This window comes from Protopterus annectens, chromosome 1.part2 (assembly GCF_019279795.1).
Source record: "Protopterus annectens isolate FY-2018-M chromosome 1.part2, PAN1.0, whole genome shotgun sequence".
Lineage (NCBI taxonomy): Eukaryota > Metazoa > Chordata > Ceratodontiformes > Protopteridae > Protopterus > Protopterus annectens.
Genome location: NC_056727.1, coordinates 1,172,982,613 through 1,173,001,213, shown reverse-complemented (window position 1 = coordinate 1,173,001,213; position 18,601 = coordinate 1,172,982,613). Strand labels below are relative to the sequence as shown.

The 18,601-nt window shown below is 45.3% G+C and overlaps 1 protein-coding gene across 1 annotated transcript in view; it reads right to left on the bottom strand.

Annotated features, from left to right (window-relative positions):
* The window catches only part of PTK7 (protein tyrosine kinase 7 (inactive)), a 2,009,558-nt gene that overhangs the window by 1,901,971 nt on the left and 88,986 nt on the right, over positions 1-18,601 (bottom strand). The gene's annotated exons all lie outside the window — the stretch shown is intronic.

The window sequence follows — 18,601 nt, the reverse complement described above, 5'->3', positions numbered from 1 at the left end:
ATGGGTAGAATCCCAAAGCTAAGAAAGTGGTGGTAGGCACTAGGTGGAACTAGGAGGAGCCAAAATGCCCTGCAAGACTGCAGTGGCAAAGCCTGCTCTAGATTTGGAGTATAATGGTAGGTTGTAGTGCTTGGAGAAGGTATGCACAGAACTCCAAGTGGCTGCTTCCAAAATATCCTTGGGTAGGAACTCCTCTGAGGAAGGCTGCAGAGGTGGCTGTGGCCCTGGTGGAATGAGTTCTAATGCCTGTAGGTACAGTTTTGCCATGAAAGGAATAGCAAAAGCATATGCAGTGGGCTATCCATTTTGAGATTGTCTGCTTGGAAATTGGCTTTCCTTGAGCTCCTACCGCATAGGCCACAAGGAGCTGTTCTGATTTTCTGAAAGGCTTTGTTCTGTCCAAATAATAATGCAGTTGTCTGTGGATGTCCAAGGAAAGTAGTAATCTCTCCCCTTTGTTTTGATGTCCCAGGAATATCAAGCAAAGATCACCACGATGCAGAAATATGGATAAAATAATTTTATTATAAGTAACAAGCTCTTTCGCATACGGACTGTATGCTTCTTCAGGTTACAATAACTAGTAGAAAACCCAATGCTTATATAGCAGAAAACCATTCCTTAATTTCCCGCTTTTTCTTTCATTCAATTAAATAATCAAGCAATAATACACTTATCAACTCATTGCATTCAAATCTTACTTAAAAACTTCAAATTAAAACTGCATATTTAAAGCGTCAATAGAATAATACTGTAGCTCATTTCTAAAAACAAATATAGGTTTATATCAGTTTTGAGGATTAGGATAAAAAGTAGGTAAATGTATGGCCCGATTTAAAGCTACCCTGGATACCACTTTAGGCATAAAGGACGGGTTGGTTCGTAAGGAAACTCTGTCCTGATGGAAGATGATAAAAGGCTTGACAGCCATGAGAGCCTGTAGTTCTGAAACTCTATGAGTTGAGGTGATAGCCAGAAGGAAAGCTGTTTTCCAGGACAAATATTGCAAATCTGATGAGGCAGCTGGCTCAAAGGGAGGCAAGGTCAGTTTTTCCAGAATGAAATTAAGATTCCAAGCAGGTATTGGTTGTTTCCTTGGAGGTCTTAAATTCTTAGCCCCTCTGAGGAACTGTCTTAAGAGAGGGTGAGAGAATAAAGGTGGATCATTGTTGTATTCTGCAGAAATGGCTGAGGCATTGATTTTGATGGAGGAGAAAGAAAGAAAGAAAGAAAGAAAGAAAGTCCACTGTTTAGCAGTTCAGCCAAATATTGTAGTATTTGAGGTAAATTCAGTTTTCCAGGATCCTGGCCCTTTTTCTCATTCCAGACACAAAAACGTTTCCATTTTGCGGAGTAAGCTTTTCTAGTTGATGGCCTTCTGGCCTCCAAAATGACATCCTGCACCTCCTTGGAGAGTAGGGCCTGTTGTGATGCTAAGGAATCTTCCATGCGGCTAGATGGAGTGTTTTTAGCTGGCTGTGAAGAGTTTTGAAGCTGTGCAGAGTCAGAAGAGGCATTAGAGGCAGGGTCCATGGTGGGGAATGTGTCAGACTCCTCAGGAGTGGGTACCAGTGTTGCCTTGGCCAGTCTGGAGCAATGAGGATCATCTTTGGTCTGTCTGCTCTGGTCTTCAATAGAACTTTGGGCAGCAGAGGAAGAGGTGGGAAGGCATAAACTGTCACTGATGTCCAACTGAAAGAGAGCGTCCACTCTCCAGGCCTTTGGATGGAAGATCCTTGAGCAGAATTTTGTCAATTGATGATTTTTGTGGGAGGCAAAGAGATCTATGTCTGGCCTTCCCCATGCCTGGATTATTTCTGTAAAAACTTTTGGATGCAATTTCCATTCGTGTGGATCTGTCATATTTCTGCTTAGGTTGTCTGCCAGCATGTTTTCCTTGCCTGGCAAGTACTGTGCTTGTAGTTCCATTTGTAAGTCCATGGCCATGTTCCAAAGTGACATGGCCAGTCTGCATAGGGGGTAAGAATGTGTTCCTCCCTGCTTGTTTATGTACCACATAACTGTGGTGTTGTCCGTTCTTATCAATAGTTGACCTGGTTGTAGAAGGTCCTTGAAAGCTATAATAGCATTTATTACCGCTAGCATTTCTTTTTGATTGATGTGAAGGTGCTTTTCTTTTTGGGACCATTTGCCCTGAATGCACCGATCTGTCATGTGCACCCCCCAGGCATAGTCCGAGGCGTCTGTTGTGATTACTTGATTTGCTTAAGGCTTGCTGAATGGAAGACCTGCGTTTGTTTGCCATGCTTGAGCCCACCACAGAAATTCCTTTTGCAGACATGGAATCAGTGGTATTATGGTTTCCAAACTGTGGCTGTGTTGAGACCATATGTTTTTCAGGAACCATTGTAGTTTCCTCATATGCAGCCTTGCACATGGGATTAGTAAGATGCAAGATGCCATGAATCCCAGAGCCTGCAGGATTTTCCTTGCAGTCAGCCTGGTGCAATTTGCTAGTGTTCTGAAGTATTGAATTAGTTGCCCCTGCTTCTCTGGTGTGAGGTAGGCCATCTGGGTGTTTGTGTCCAAATTGGCACCCAGGAAAATTATCTTCCGAGAGGGTATTAGCCTTGATTTCTTTTTGTTGACTGTGTATCCCAGAGAGTTCAATAACATTATTACATAAGCCAGATGTTTCAGAAGAATGTGCTTGCTGTCCGCTTGGATCAGGCAGTCGCCCAAATAGGGGTATATTTGTATCCCCAGAAGTCTGCAGTAGGCAATTACTGATGCCAGACATTTCGTGAATACTCTGGGCGCAGTAGATAAGCCAAAGGGCAATGCAGAGAATTGATAATGGGTTGAACCTGCAAGAAATCAGAGGTACCTTCTGCAATTTTGTCTGATTGGGACATGCAGGTATGCCTCCTTGAGGTCCAATGTTACCAGCCAAGGCTCCTTGCCCAGCATGGGAAGAAGTTGCTGTAGAGTGAGCATCTTGAATTTTAGTGCAGTAGAAATGTGTTTAGGATGGATAGATCCAAAATAGGTCTCCAATCTTTTCCCTTCCTTGGCACCAGAAATAGCCTGGAATAAAAACCTTGACCTTGCTCGTGCGTAGGTACCTCTTGAATAGCTTTCATGTTCATGAGATCTGTAATTTGCCTTTGTGTCTCTGCCCTTTGATTGTGTGGCAGGTTTGGCATACCTCTCATTTTTGGAAGGGTGTGAAAATGGAATTTGTAGCCTCTGTTTATAATGCCCAGGATCCATTTGTCCTTTGTGACAATATGCCAATTTTTTGAAAATAATGCCAGCTTTCCTCCTAAGGGGGCTGCCATTTGAGACCTGGTTGGCATGCAAAGGGGAAAGTCATTGGGTTTGCTTTCTTAAAGATTGCGAGTTGTCCTCACCACCTCTTTGTGTAGGAGCTTGCCATTGTCTGCCTCTAAACTATCCTTGGGATTGCCCTCTGCCCCTCGGGCACCTGTATCTGCCTCTTTGGGGTCTGTCTGTGGCAGGAAAGGACCAGTTTTTGGAAGGCCAATTTCTACTAAAACGTGGGGGTTGAACCTGTAAAAATTCTCAGTTTGCATTGATTTAGCCTTTTCCTCCATTTTCCTTAATACATCCTCAGCATTAGCACCAAATAGTACATCCTTTTGAAGAGGGGAGTCTAGTAATTTAGCTTTGACATGATCAAGCAAGGCTTGTTCCTTGAGCTAGGCATGCCTACGTATGACTGATCCTGTAACAGCAGCTCTACATGAGGCCTCTAGAGCATCAAAACCACATTGTAAGGTATGCTTACCCACTTGTTCTGCACTATGCATCAAATCCTGCAACTCCAAGTCTGGTTGTTCAGGTTGTGACATTTTACTTTTCAATTGCGATAACAAAAACTGTTGGTATTTCAATTGCGATAACAAAAACTGTTGGTATTTTAGCATATGAAACTGAGAGTTTAAGGCCCTCATGGATAAGGTAGCGGAGGTATATACCTTTTTTCCCGCCCTTTCTAAGGATATGGAATCTCTCTCGGAAGGCAATGGATTTTTAGCAATGGAGGCCTTAACTCCCTTGGGGCCCTGTGAGATGGTTTCTGGGTCAGCAGCATGGCTTTTGTATAAAAACTGGTGTGAGTCAGGAACCCTGTAGTACCTGTCAGGCTTAACTGGAGCTGGAGGTAGAGAGTCCGGGTTAAGGCAGGCCTCAGAGTAATCATCATCTAGGATGTCCAAGACAGGAGGTATAGCCAGAGGCCTGTGCTGAGGAAGCAAGAGAAATTCCCTGAGCCTTTTCTTGGAATCTGAATAATCCTGGCCTTCCCAGTGGAAGTGTTTCCTTAAGGTATGCAAAGTTTCCCCAAATGAGTAATCCTCAAGGGGGGATACAGAAGGGATGGACTCTTCCGCATCAGAGTCTTCAAAAGGGGAGTAAGAATGTTCCTGATCATCAGAGTGTTCTGAAATAATAAAGCCCTGATCAGAGGAGGGGGAAATCTTCCTCCACTCTAGGCCTTTTGTCCGGAGGGGGCTGAGAACCTCCGATAAGAGTAATTAAATCCTCAGCCATTTTAAGAATCTGTTTCTTAGGCATGGGGCCTGGAGATGAGCCCTGTGTAGCTGGCCTCTTAGAGTGCATGGTTGCTTTAGACTTTGTAAGCCTTGATGGAGAAAAGAAGAGGAAGGTCTGAAGACACCTTGAGTTGAGGTGGACCTGTCCACATTCTGGTTTCAGCGCCAAGAGTGGCTTGGTATCTGTAGTGGGGTGTGGGCGGAGGAGCCTGCGACCTCGGGCACAGGAGACACCATCAAAGAAATGTTGTCGGGTAGTCAGGGGCTGCGTGGCCTCGCTGAGAACGGACCCGTGTAGTCTGCTTTGGCGTGGTGTCGGTGAGGCCACCGGACCTAGTGTGCCGGTCCTTGTCTTTGCGTTTTAGACAAAACCGAGTCAGGTATCCGACGACATAGTATAGTTAAATGCTTTCCCAAAATAATGCTGGGCGAACTCCGCCCGACGCTTAATAGTGCGTTTGTTGAATGTAGCACAAAAGCGACAGACCGAGCCGTCGTGGTCTGGGCCTAAATAAGGTATACAGAGGGAATGGAAATCCTTATGCAGCATTTGCTTCCCACAAGAAATACAATTAACAACTTTGCCTGACATCGGTCTGAGGCAAGAAAAGTTTCCCAGCGGGGTACTTAGCTTTTAAGAAGACTTGGTTTCCAAATTTTCGTAATCTCAGGAGCTGGCCGACCGGCACTTGCGAACTGCTTCTGCTTTCGGGCACAGCCAGAAAGACTGAAGAAAATGGCGTCTGCTGGTTCCTTTATACCCCTGTAGCACTGATGTCAGGAAGAAGCGACAACCCGGCCCGGACCTAGACTTTGGAATTGACCGACCGAAGACCATGTGACGGCAGGAGAAAGTACAGTTTTGTACCTACCATAAATGTAGATGTCCGAACTGGATAGCATCTGCAGTCATAACAACTGGATTGTCCTGTCTAATAGGTCAGGCAGCCCTTCAGTCGGCGGATTCCAAAGTCGGGTCCGGCTTCGCTGATGTCGCACTTCACCCGGCGTCATCTCTGTTGGTCTTGGTATAAAGGCATCAGCGGACGCCATTTTCCTCAGTGTTTCTTGCCCCAGATGCCAATTGCCCTCTTGGAAGGCTAAAATTTGGATGAATGCCAATGTTTCCAAAAGGTAGAAGACAAACACAAAACATAAGTATGTATGCACATATATACAAACAAATACACCATAAGAGACCCCCCACCAGCCAAGCTATTAGGAGGGTAAACACCCTAGGAGTACCACAGGGGGGAAGGAGGGAGGGTAATCCTGACTGCAGATGCTATCCAGTTCGGACATCTACATTTATGGTAGGTACAAAACTGTACTATGTCCTTCATGGATGCATCTGCAGTCATAACTAACTGGGTAGAATACCATAGCCAACTAAGGGGAGGAGGAAAAACTAGATTATGGTGTGGTTAGGATCCCTTGCAGTACAGCAGTGGCAAACCCTGCTCGGGATCTAGAATAGAGGTAAATTATAATGCTTGGCAAATGTATGCATGGAGGTCAAGTAGCCGCCTCAATAATGTCTTTGGTTGCCACTCCTCGTAGAAGGCTGTGGTAGTGGCTGTTGCCCTTGTAGAATGAGGCCTTATGTTCTGTGGAATTGGTTTTCCAAGGAAGGAGTAACAGAATGGTATGCAATTTGCTATCCATTTGGAGATTGTCTGTATCGAAATTGCTTTTCATTCCTTTTCGTACTCCAAATGAAAACTTTCCATTTTCTGCATTCCCTTTTGTAAGGTCTCGGCTTCAAAATTTCTTTAACCCTTTGGGAAGTTGAACTGCTGTGATTTCCCATGCAGCAGTTGAGGTTTGTTGATGCAGATGCGTTTTCTGAGTAACAAAGGATCAGGGTAGCCATTGGAGCTGCTCTAGAATGGGTACCAGTTTGCGGCCATTGGAGCTATCATATCCTTGGCTTTCCTTTTTTTAGAAACCTTGAAAGGAAGAGGGGAAAGGCAAAACTGAAGGTTTCCAAACTAAAAGGAAGGAATCCATTTTCCCAAACCCGTGGGGGGAAACCCCTTTTGTGAAATTTTTTTGGAGCTGGTGTTTAGGGGGCGAAAGATCTATGGGATTCCCCCTTTTCCTTTGAATTTCTAAAATTTCATGAAGATCCATTCCCCGTGGGATCCGTTTTGGGGTTCTGCTTAAAAATTCTGCAAAGGAGTTTTTTTTCCCGGAAAACCCTTGCCTGAAGGATTTTTAGTTGAAGTGCCGGGTTCCCCCAAAAATAAAAGCTTCCTGCATAGGGGAAAAGAAGGGTTTTCCCCCTGTTTGTTGATGTACCACATGACTTTTGGTGTTGTCTGTTAATCAAAGGGCCCTTTTTTGGAAAAAAGGTTAATTTGGAGCCATTTTAAACGGGCCAACATTTTTTTTTAGGTTGATTGAGGGGGTTTTGCCCTGGGGCCACTTCCTTGACCATTTTCCAAGATGAGCCCCACCAAGGTCGAGATCTTTTGAAAATTCTTTTTTCCCCTTGGGCGGTCAAGGGTCCCGGGGGTTTGGGGGCATCCTTGAGCCCACCAAAACCCCTTTTTAAGGGAAAGGTTTTTTTTTAAATTTTCTGCCCCCTGGCGTGCTGTGTCCATAATTTTAGATACCATTGAGTTCCTCATTAGTTTGGCTTTGGGGAAACAAAAATAAAAGATGCCATGAACCCAAGTTGGGGACTTCCTTGCGTAACTGTGGTGTTGAGGAAGAAAAGGGAAGATCTTTTTTTTTCCCGGGGTTAAAAAGGCCTTTGGGGTCTTATTGTCCACCCCAAAAAGCCTGTTTGGAGGGTATAGCTGGACTTTTTTTACGTACCCAGGCTTTAGCAGTAAACTTTAATCTGTGGGGCTTTCTTTTGGTTGGGAGGAGGGAAAACTTTTTCCCTTTTTGGGGGAAAAAAGGGGGGGGCCTTTTGGGGAAAAAGGGGGCCCCCCCTTTTTTGGGGGTAATGGAAAATAAAACCTTTTTTTTTTGTAAAAGTGGGGGAAAAATTGATAAATCCAAAAAAACCCCCCATCTGTCTTGAGTAATTAAATCCCAATTTTCTTTGAAAAGACACAGTCTTCCTCCCAAAGGAGCTACCAGACGAGAATCTACTGGCAGCTGAAAAGGCAGGTCATTGGGTCTGTTTACGAAAGGACTGACCCCTGCCCTCACCAGAAGTCTGAGCAGGTGAACTCCCTGTTCTAGGCCTAAAAGAACCTTGAGCTCTGCCCCTACCACGTCTAGACCTACCCCTAGACTGGGAATCATAAGCAGGATATGTCCACCCCTTAGCAGGCCAATTTCTACTAAACTTCGGTGGCTGAACCTGCAAAAAATCTTTAACAGTTTGCATAGACTTAGCTTTGTCTTCCATTTTCTTTAAAACTGCTTCCACAGGCGAACCAAACACATCAGACTGTAAAGGAGCATCCAAAATCCTTGTTTTAACATGCTCAGCTAAATTCTGATCCCTCAACCAGGCATGCCTGCGAAGAACAGAACTAGTGGCAGCCACCCTCGAGGAGGCCTGTACAGCATCAAAACCACATTGCAAAGAATGCTTACCTACTTGTTCAGACACATCTTCCGCTAAAGCATCTACCTTAGATTTCAATTGTGAAAGGAGATAATTTTGATATTTTAGCATGTGAAACTGACAATTCAACGCTCTCATGGCTAGAGTGGAAGAAGTATACACTTTCTTTCCCCACCTATCCAAAGCCCTTGCCTCTTTATCAGTGGGAACAGGATTTTTAACCACAGAGGCCTTAACACCTTTAGGCCCCTGAGAAACAGTTTCTGGGTCCCCTAGGACTCTTAAACAAATACTTATGAGCTTGGGCACCCTATAGTACCTATCAGGTTTAACAGGAGCAGGAGGCAAAGAGTCAGGGTTTAGGAAGCCTCTGCAAAACATCTTCCACCACATTCAACACAGGAGGTATAGCTAAGGGCCTATGCTGGGGTAAAATAAGAATTCCCTAAGCCTTTCCTGAATCAGAGTAATCTTGGCCTTCCCATTTAAAGTGTTCTCTCATGGAATGCAGAGTCTCTGAAAATGAGAAATCCTCAGGAGGAGAAGCTGTAGGAGTGGAATCATCCACATCAGAATCAGAATAAGGAGGAAACTCCTGCAAATCTTCCGCAGAAGACTCTGAAGCCTCTGAATACTGTTCCAAACACTCAAACTCAGGTTCCACCCTAGGCCTCTTATCAGGAGGGGGCATAGAACCTCTAATCATAGTAATCAAATCTTCTGCCATTTTAAGCATATGTTTCTTAGGCACAGAACCTGAAGTGGTAGGAGAAGCCCCACTGAAGCTAAACTTGGCCTACCTCTCAAAGAAGTTTTGGCAACAGAAGGAGAGGCTCTAACTACCTTGGGAAGAGAGGGAAGAACAGTTACCTGAGAAGCCCTCAGCCTGGCCTACCTCCTGAGAAGGCACATCCTGTAACAGTAAAGTCTCTGCCTGAGACTCCAAAGAAACTCCTGGCAAAACCTCAGGCTCCACTGAGTTCTAAAGAACCGACGTCCGGGACTGCCGGGTTCATCAACCCTAGGCTTCGCTGTTTTGTCCTTGCGCTTCTTGACGAAGCGGGCCGGAGCATCCGACGGCACTTTATAATTGCAACGCTTCCCAAACACTAACCTGGCACCGTCCAACCGTCTCTTACTACTGCGTTTGTTAACCCTAGCACAAGAGCCGCATCCAACAACGCCGTGCTCAGGCCCTAAACAAGGTATACACAAGGTATGGTAATCCCTATGAGGTATCTGTTTCCCACAAGAAATACAGTTATTCACTTTTTCTGACATCCGGTTAAATACTGAGGCAAGAAAACACCAAAATGTTCCCAACGGGTACTTAGCCAACTCTGATTCGGTCTGAAACTCCGCGAAATATTTCAGAACGCCAACCTGCACTCGCAAAACTGCTTCTGCATCGGACCATGCGGCAAAAAAGACTGAGGATATGACGTCGGTCATGCGCATTAGTACCCTGACGTACTGACGTCAGTCTAATGCGCCCTGACCGACGTCAGCCATATACTCTGGTATTCGGGCCGACTGGATAGCGGACTACCCAATAGTAAGGACTGCAGCAATGGGGAACGAAGAACATCTGAGAGTTTAAGGCCCTCATGGATAAGGTAGCGGAGGTATATACCTTTTTTCCCCACCTTTCTAAGGATCTGGAATCTCTCTCGGAAGGCAATGGATTTTTAGCAATGGAGGCCTTAACTCCCTTGGGGCCCTGTGAGATGGTTTCTGGGTCAGCAGCATGGCTTTTGTATAAAAACTGGTGTGAGTCAGGAACCCTGTAGTACCTGTCAGGCTTAACTGGAGCTGGAGGTAGAGAGTCCGGGTTAAGGCAGGCCTCAGAGTAATCATCATCTAGGATGTCCAAGACAGGAGGTATAGCCAGAGGCCTGTGCTGAGGAAGCAAGAGAAATTCCCTGAGCCTTTTCTTGGAATCTGAATAATCCTGGCCTTCCCAGTGGAAGTGTTTCCTTAAGGTATGCAAAGTTTCCCCAAATGAGTAATCCTCAGGGGGGGATACAGAAGGGATGGACTCTTCCGCATCAGAGTCTTCAAAAGGGGAGTAAGAATGTTCCTGATCATCAGAGTGTTCTGAAATAATAAAGCCCTGATCAGAGGAGGGGGAAATCTTCCTCCACTCTAGGCCTTTTGTCCGGAGGGGGCTGAGAACCTCCGATAAGAGTAATTAAATCCTCAGCCATTTTAAGAATCTGTTTCTTAGGCATGGGGCCTGGAGATGGGCCCTGTGTAGCTGGCCTCTTAGAGTGCATGGTTGCTTTAGACTTTGTGAAAGCCTTGATGGAGAAAGAAGAGGAAGGTCTGAAGACACCTTGAGTTGAGGTGGACCTGTCCACATTCTGAGTTTCAACGCCAAGAGTGGCTTCGGTATCTGTAGTCGGGGTGTGGGCAGAGGAGCCTGCGACCTCGGGCACAGGAGACACCATCAAAGAAATGTTGTCGGTAGTCAGGGGCTGCGTAGGCGCCTCGCTGAGAACCAGACCACGTGTAGTCTGCTTTGGCGTGGTGTCGGTAGAGGCCACGGACCTAGTGTGTCGGTCCTTGTCTTTGCGTTTTAGACAAAACCGGAGTCAGAGTATCCGACGACATAGTATAGTTAAATGCTTTCCCAAAATAATGCTGGGCGAACTCCGCCCGACGCTTAATAGTGCGTTTGTTGAATGTAGCACAAAAGCGACAGACCGAGCCGTCGTGGTCTGGGCCTAAACAAGGTATACAGAGGGAATGGAAATCCTTATGCGGCATTTGCTTCCCACAAGAAATACAATTAACAACTTTGCCTGACATCGGTCTGAGGCAAGAAAAGTTTCCCCAACGGGGTACTTAGCTTTTAAGAAGACTTCGGTTTCCAAATTTTCGTAATCTCAGGAGCTGGCCGACCGGCACTTGCGAACTGCTTCTGCTTCGGGCACCGCGCGGCAAGAAAGACTGAAGAAAATGGTGTCTGCTGGTTCCTTTATACCCGTGTCGCACTGATGTCAGGGAAGAAGCAACGACAACCGACGCCGGACCTAGACTTTGGAATTCGGCCGACCGAAGACCCGCCTGACGGCAGGAGAAAGTACAGTTTTGTACCTACCATAAATGTAGATGTCCGAACTGGATAGCATCTGCAGTCATAACAACTGGGGTTGTCCTGTCGTCAGGCAGCCCTTCAGTCGGCCGGATTCCAAAGTCCGGGTCCGGCTTCGGCTGATGTCGCACTTCACCCGACGTCATCTCTGTTGGTCTTCGGGTATAAAGGCATCAGCCGACGCCATTTTCCTCAGTGTTTCTTGCCCCAGATGCCAATTGCCCTCTTGGAAGGCTAAAATTTGGATGAATGCCAATGTTTCCAAAAGGTAGAAGACAAACACAAAAAATAAGTATGTATGTACATATATACAAACAAATACACCATAAGAGACCCCCCCCCCACCAGCCAGCTATTAGGAGGGTAAACACCCTAGGAGTACCACAGAGGGGAAGGAGGGAGGGTAATCCTGACTGCAGATGCTATCCAGTTCGGACATCTACATTTATGGTAGGTACAAAACTGTACTATGTCCTTCATGGATGCATCTGCAGTCATAACAACTGGGTAGAATACCATAGCCAACTAGGGGAGGAGGAAAAACTAGATTATGGTGTGGTTAGGATCCCTTGCAGTACAGCAGTGGCAAACCCTGCTCGGGATCTAGAATAGAGAGGTAAATTATAATGCTTGGCAAATGTATGCATGGAGGTCCAAGTAGCCGCCTCAATAATGTCTTTGGTTGCCACTCCTCGTAAGAAGGCTGTGGTAGTGGCTGTTGCCCTTGTAGAATGAGGCCTTATGTTCTGTGGAATTGGTTTTCCATGGAAGGAGTAACAGAATCGTATGCAATTTCCTATCCATTTGGAGATTGTCTGTTTGGAAATAGCTTTTCATTCTCTTCCTGTTGCATAGGCTACAAAAAGCTGGTCAGTTTTTCTGCTACTTTTGTTCTGTCCAGGTAGTAGCGTAGCTGTCTATGTACATCCAAGGTGTGTAGTATTCTTTCCCTCTGTTTTGTGGGTTGGGAAAGAAGGCAGGTAGGTGGATTGCCTGGTTTAAGGACACTCTGGATACCACCTTAGGCATAAATGTAGGATTAGTCCTCATGGACACTCTATCTTGGTGGAAGATTAGGAAGGGCTGTACTGCCATTAGGGCCTGAAGTTCAGAAACCCTCCTTGCTGAGGTTATTGCCAGAAGGAAAGCAGTTTTCCACGATAGATGTTGTAGGTCTGCTGTTGCTGCTGGCTCAAAAGGTGCGAGTGTCAACTTTTCTAGCACAAAGTTCAAATCCCAAGCTGGCAATGGTGGTTTCCTTGGAGGTTTTACATTCTTGATTCCTCTGAGGAACTGCCTGAGTAAAGGATGTGAAAAGACAGGTGGATCAAAACTGTATTCTGCTGATATAGCTGATGCATGTATCTTGATGGAGGAATAGGACAGGCCTGTATGTAGAAGCTCTGCCAAGTACTCCAGAATGTTAGCCATATCTATATTTGACACATCTTTTCCTCTTTCAGTACTCCAAATGACAAACCTTTTCCATTTTCCTGCATAATTCCTTCTTGTTGAAGGTCTGCGGGCTTCTAGGATAATGTCTTTAACCCTTTGGGAAAGTTCTGGATTAGTTGCTGCTATGTGATGTTCCATGCAGTCAGTTGCAACGTTTTTAGGTTCGGATGCATGATGCTGTAGTTGTTCTGAGTTAACATCAAAGGCATCAGGGGTATTGACCACAAGTTGTTTCGAGACATGCTTCTCAGCAATGGGTACCAGTGTTGTCTTGGCCAGTTTGGAGCTATCAGGGTTATCCTTGGACGTTCCTCCTTGGTTTTAGTAATACCTTGTGTATCAAGGGAAGAGGAGGGAATGCATATGCTGTTAGGCCTTTCCAGCTGAAGGAGAGCGAATCCACTTTCCATGCCAGTGGGTGGAATGTCCTTGTGCAGAATTTTTTGAGCTGGTGATTGAGAGGGGAAGCGAATAGATCTATCTGAGGCATTCCCCATTTCTTTGAGATGGTCTTGCGGATGTAGCATCCATTCGTGGGCATCCGATGTGGTTCTGCTTAACATGTCTGCTAGAGTATTCTCCTTTCCCGGTACAAACATTGCCTGTAACTGGATGTTGTAGCTGAGTGCCAGGTTCCAAAGCTCCAAAGTCATTCTGCATAGGGGGTATGAATGAGTGCCTCCCTGTTTGTTGATGTACCACATGACTGTGGTGTTGTCTGTCCTTATCATCAAATGGCCTTCTTTGAGAAATGGTCTGAAGTTTTGGATTGCCAGTTTTACTGCCAGCATCTCTTTTAGGTTGATGTGCAGGTGAAGTTGATCCTGGGTCCACAAACCTTGCACGCATCTGTCCAACATGTGAGCCCCCGATCTTAGGTCTGAGGCGTCTGTTGTGATGGTCTGATTTGCTTGACAGCTGCGAAAGGGTAGTCCCGGGTTTGACTGGCATGCTTGAGCCCACCATAGGAACTCCTGTTTAAGCATGGAATTAGTGGAATTTCTGCTTCTAGGCTGTGACTGTGTTGAGACCATAAATTCTTTAGATACCACTGCAGTTTTCTCATATGTAGTCTGGCATGTGGGACCAAGATTATGCATGATGCCATGAAGCCCAAGGCCTGCAGTACTTTTCTTGCTGTTAACTTGTTCTGTCTTGTTAGAGCCAAGAAGTAAAGAGGGAGTTCTTTTTGTTTTTCTGCAGTTAGGAATGCCATTTGTCTTACTGTGTCCAATTCTGCCCAAGAATGTCCTTGTTTGGGATGGTATCAGCCTTGACTTTTGTAAATTGACTGTGTATCCCAGTGCTTGTAGCAAGTAAATGACCCTTTGTAAATCTGTTGTCAGCTTGCTCTTGTTGTCCCCTTGTAGCAGGCAGTCGTCCAGGTATGGGTAAATTTGGATTCCCTGTAGTCTGCAGTGGCGATTACTGATGCCAGGCATTTTGTGAATACTCTGGGCAGTAGATAAGCCAAAGGGCAATGCTGAGAATTGATAATGCTCTGATCCTGCAAGAAATCTGAGGTATCTTCTGCATATTGGTCGAATGGGGACGTGCAGGTATGCCTCCTTGAGATCTAGAGTCACCAGCCAACACTCCTTGCCCAGCATGGGAAGAAGTTGCTGTAGGGTCAGCATTTTGAATTTTGGGACAATGATGTATGTATTTAAGGTGGACAGGTCGAGAATAGGTCTCCAACTTTTTCCTTTCTTGGAACTAGGAATAGTCTGGAGTAGAATCCTTTTCCTTGTTCTGTAATTGGCACTCTTTCCACAGCTCTCATCTTTGCTAATTGCATTATCTGTTGTAGAGCTTCTGTTTTTTGATTTGGAGGTAGGTTTGGTATTCCTCTTTTGACTGGTAAAGTGTGGAAGTGGAACTGGTAGCCTTGATCTATGGTTTGCAAAATCCACTTGTCTTTTGTGATGTAGTGCCAGTTTTTCGAAAATAAGGTTAATTTGCCTAATGGAGCTGCTATTTGTTCCCTGGTAGGCGGATTTAGAGTTAAGTCACTGTGATTGTGTTGTTGTAGTGGCAGTGGTTGTGTCTGTGCCTCTGTTATTACCTTGCCACTGTCGTCCTCTATAGGCACCTCCTCTGGATTGGTTTCTGCCTCTGGGGCGTCTATTCCTGCCCTTTGGGATCTTGTGGAGTCAGGAAAGGACCAATTTTTGGCAGGCCAGTTCCTACTAAACCTTGGTGGCTGAACCTGCAAGAAATCTTTAACTGTTTGAACAGATTTTGCCTTTTCTTCCATTTTCTTCATTACCTGCTGGGCAGGTGTACCAAACAAACTGGTCTTATCCATAGGAGCATCTAATAACTTAGCTTTAACATGATCCGGTAAGACTTGTTCTTTTAGCCATGCATGTCTTCTTATCACTGTGCCAGTCATGGCTGACCTAAATGAAGCCTCCAGTGCATCATAGCCACATTTTAAGGAATGGTTACTAACCTGTTGTATGTTATTTACCATTTCTAATACATATTTCTTATCGACAGAGTCATCAGAGGATAGCTTTTTAGTTAACTGATCAAGCATAAACTCTTGGTATTGTATCATGTGAAACTGACAGTTTAAAGCTCTAGCTGAGAGAGTAGCTGAGGTGTAGACTTTTTTGCCCCATCTGTCTAAAGACCTGGCTTCCCTTTCAGAAGGAATAGGGTTTTTTGCTGTGGCCGAGGCTACTGCCTTAGGACCCTGGGATATAGTTTCGGGGTCTGCAAGAGGGGCCTTGTAAAGGTGATGATGAGTGTCTGGTACCCTGTAGAATCTATCTGGTTTGGCAGGGGCTGGAGGTAGAGAGTCTGGTGCAGAGCAGACATCATTAAAGGCATCGTCCACCACAGAAAGGACAGGAGGTATAGCTAAGGGCCTGTGCTGTGGAAGATGCAGAAAAGTCCTAAGCCTTTTTCTGGAATCTGAGAAATCCTGCTGCTGCCATTGGAATTGCTCTCACATGGCATGTAAGGTTTCCCCAAAGGAGAATTCTTCTGGTGGGGAAGCAGCTGGAATGGATTCTTCAGCATCTGAGTCTTCATAATTGGAGAAAGGAGCCTCTGGCTGGTCTGTTATGTCTGAGTCATCGGCTGAATCATCAGAGGACACAGGCTTGGGGGGCTCTGCCCTAGGTCTCTTCTCTGGGGGCTGAGAGGCCCTGTCTGGGTGGGATTGAGATCCCCTAATCAATGATATTAAATCTTCTGCCAGAGTAAGCATTTGTGAGCTAGATGTGGGCCTGGTTGTAGGGGGTTTGACAGGCACTGCTTTAGTAGATTTGGCTGCTTTAGCCCTGGCAAAGGCCTTAATGGACATGGCTGCTGGGGCCTAGCAGCACCACGTGCTGGGGTAGAGACATCCAATGGAATGGTGTCTGATAAGTCAGTAGCAACCACCGTAGTGGATAAAATTTCTGAGGCCGATTCAAGTGAAGTAGCAGGAGCCTCAGTGGTAGTCATAGATTCAGCTGTACTTTGATCAGTTTTCTCGGTTTCGGCCGAAACAGAGACACTCGCGGTTTGCTTAACCATGGTTTCGGCCGAAACCGTGGACCGCGAGTGGCGGTCTTTTTCTTTGCGTTTTTTAGTGATTTGGGAAGTCGGAGGATCCGACGGCATAATATACGCAAAATCTGAGCCGAAAAACTGTTCAGCAAACTCCGACCGACGCCTAAGCGTACGTCGGTTGAAAGAAAAACAGGCCGAACAGGTTGCTACGTCGTGGGCTGGGCCTAAACAAGGCAAACAGTAAGAGTGGAAATCTTTGAGGTATTTGTTTCCCACAAGTTAAACAATTTACTTTTTCTGACATCGGCTGAGGCAAGAAAGAGTCCCCAACGGGGTACTTAGCTTTAGAAGTCTTCGAAGTAGTATTCGGTAGTAGTAATCTCTGGATCCGACCGACCGGCACTTGCGAACAGCTTCTGCTTCGGGCGCCACGCGGCAAGAAAGACTGAGGAAAATGGCGTCGGCTGATGCCTTTATACCCGAAGACCAACAGAGATGACGTCGGGTGAAGTGCGACATCAGCGAAGCGGACCGGACTTTGGAATCCGGCCGACTGAAGGGCTGCCTGACGACAGGACAACCCCAGTTGTTATGACTGCAGATGCATCCATGAAGGACATCCCATCTGTTATGACTGCAGCTGTATGCACGATGAACATCTGGTTAAATCATGCAAGTATTTAAAAAAGTCGTACAGGGGAACATTCTGTAGTTCAGACAAAAATAAAGAATCAAAAGAGATGCACCCAGTGGAATGCAGGATAAAGCAAATCTAAAGAAGATTGCGGAAAATACTGAGTCTTGGGAGAAAGGGATGTGTGCATGCCTTGTCTGGCTGTCATGAGATAAAAAGGCGGCAGAAAAGAACTGTTTACAGAACAAAGGTTGACGGTATGTGGGGTATCTGAGATGTAATGAAAGAGTTAGCTACAGAGGTGTTATAAAGAGAGTAGCCAGGTCAGGAACAGAAATTGCTGGAGCTCTGAATTAAAGTAAATACAATACCTGTATATATGGCATGGTATGGGGGGAGGGGGGATGACAATTTTGGAAAAGATTTAACAAGATAATGTGACTTTATTCCAGGTGTGTCTGCCTCTTCTCAGTGATAAGATATGGGATGGTCCACATATGGCTTATGTACAAAAGCTGGATAAATAGAACTGTTAACTCAGGTAGTCACTGCAGAAAGACATAATACAAGCTGCTTATTAAAGTTAGTAAAAGGAAGGACAAGAAAAGTGGGACGGGGCTCAGTAATTCAAGTACGTTGGGCACACACTCTCAAATGGCAGGTTTACTTAAAGTGGAGACATTTAAAAAAAAAAATGGAATTATTGTTCATATGAAATACAAGAAGCTTGCTGCAAAAAAGTGCTATGGAGGAAGGAATACCTAGGGCTTCTGGTGCATGTGAATGTGAGCATTACGCACAGCTCTAACAATCCAGTATTCGGTCTCATCAAGTATGGCACAATACAAAAAGGAAACCTGTAAACTGTATTTTAGACTACACTATACCTAATCCTACAGGAGAGAGAAAATGTGTGTGTGGAGCCTGCGGAGTTGAATAAAGAGGTAACACACCACTCAATTCAGACAAGGTAAAATACTAGGCTTGTTGGCAGTTCACAGCACAAAGGACCTTGTGGCAATTTGAATTTGCTTCGCCAAACAAGGAATATTACAGGTTCTGAGGTGCAGTGACTCATACAAAAATGGTTCTCTGAGCGAGCACAGCTTGCTGTTTAGTGTTTCAACCAATTACAAACACTACCCCAGAGCTAAGCTTTGTTTATATTTTGTCATACTATGCTTTCAGCTGAGCTCAGGTACTTGAAGCTGCACAGATCATAGGTTTCATCACAACTACATTTCTTAAGCCAGGGTACTAAATTCTCTTAAAGAACCATGAGATACTCACTTCCACCAAACAAAAAAAAAAAAAAAAAAATCTCAGCTGCATATGCACAATCTGAAGCATAACTCCAACATTCATAAAATGTAATACCTGTAGGAAAGTGGAAGCAGACAGTTGAACATTAAATTATAGATGGACACACACACACACACACACACACACACACACACACACACACACACACACACACACACACACACACACACACACACACATCAAAAAGGTCCAAGATTACAGAGTGGCTGTCCTTAGCAAAGCCTCATTTCCGTTACAATTTACTACATACAGCAATTGCAGCTCCCAGGCTAAATTCTCAGACAGTACCAGCTGTAAATGCAGCACCTCCTCCTTTGCAACAAAAGCTGTAAATACCTTTAATCTTTACAACTTCCTTTTGAGGGGTCTGCACCTCCCTCACCAGGCTGCAGCTGTAAATCAGGAGGACAGGTACCAACAGCACTTGCTCATCCATAGGCACAAGTCACGTGTGCAGCTGCTGGGCTTCCTGAAACTACAGTTTATGTATGCTGAAACCATACACAACGGTCTGTAAA